The sequence below is a fragment of the Nematolebias whitei genome, chromosome 3, assembly GCF_014905685.2.
Source record: "Nematolebias whitei isolate Nwh7 chromosome 3, NemWhi1, whole genome shotgun sequence".
In the NCBI taxonomy this organism is placed as follows: domain Eukaryota; kingdom Metazoa; phylum Chordata; class Actinopteri; order Cyprinodontiformes; family Rivulidae; genus Nematolebias; species Nematolebias whitei.
In genome coordinates this window covers 2913781-2914983 of record NC_056500.1, presented here as the reverse complement: position 1 = coordinate 2914983, position 1203 = coordinate 2913781, and the positions used below count along the sequence as shown (strand labels likewise).

Below are 1203 nucleotides of genomic sequence, written 5' to 3'. Positions count from 1 at the left end.
ATGGGACATGTGTAGACAGATGGGACATGCAGAGACAGATGGGACATGTGGGGACAGCTGATAAAAGTGTAAACGTTGAGATGTTTTGTGTTTTGGTAGACTTCCGTGTCCTCGTCTTTATCTGGTTCTGGTCTGACTGAATAAATTCTGAAGACCTCTTGATCCAAACGTCTCTGCGTCTTGTCCAAATGTTCTGAGTCCTCCTGGTCCTTTGTCCTCCTTCATCTCGTCTCTGCTTCCTCTTCGTGTCACGACCTCATTACGGACCCGGCAGGAGGCCGACTCTCCTCCTCTCGTCTTTTATCCGTCCTCCACCTTGACCCCCTCCCTCCTCCATCCCTGTGACCTCCCGTCTGGTCACCATGGTAACCTGAACGTCCACCTGCCTCCTGCAGGTCGTCGGGGACAGAGAGCTAACTCGGCTCTGAGACACAGCTGCACACATCTGGTTTTACAGATGTCAGGTGGAAACACCTGAATAATCTGCTGAGCCCCTTCTGGAGGGGGCGGGGCTAAATCTGAAGCTCTTAATCCTAATTTACATAAAACGTCTGGAACAAAAGACGTGGAACGCTGAAGGAGAAGAACCAGAATCCAACCTGGTCCTAACCCAGAAGCTGAAGCAGTAATTGACAGGAACCTGATGATGTCATCGTTTGGTCTCAGTCTGAGCAGGTTTTTCTGGAGGTGTACTGATCCGGCTCTCTCAGCCAGAAGTGGTCTGGACTCAGATTGTTCTGGTCCCTGAGAGTTCCTCCCTGTCTGATGGAGTCCACACACGTGTTCAAACACAGCAGATCTTGTTACATGTATGAATAATTCAGGGAGGGGGTCCAGGCCCGCAGAACCCCCTGGTTCTGTCCCAGAGGTTCTGTTTGTGTCCAAGACCCGTTGGACGCCTCTGACATGAAACTTGTTTCCCTCCTGGACGTTTGTAATTACTCCACGCTGTCCTGAGGGTTCTGGTCTGTCAGGAGGTCCGTTTCTGACGGCGCCGCTCCCGCAGGATTCTGGGTAAATTGTTCTGTCTCCTCACTGACAGCCGCTTCACGGTGGCTCCACGGAGACAGATGGAGGTCACCCCCCGTTAAATGACCTCAGAGTCTCTGCCGCATGTTTGTCCTCAAACTCCTGATCCATCTGAAGGACAGAGACAGGATGAAGACAGGACCAGAGACAGGATGAAGACAGGACCAGAGACAG

The 1203-nt window shown here is 52.0% G+C and overlaps 1 protein-coding gene across 1 annotated transcript in view; it reads left to right on the top strand.

Moving 5' to 3' along the window:
- The window catches only part of mast2 (microtubule associated serine/threonine kinase 2), a 35311-nt gene that overhangs the window by 22238 nt on the left and 11870 nt on the right, over window positions 1-1203 (top strand). The gene's annotated exons all lie outside the window — the stretch shown is intronic.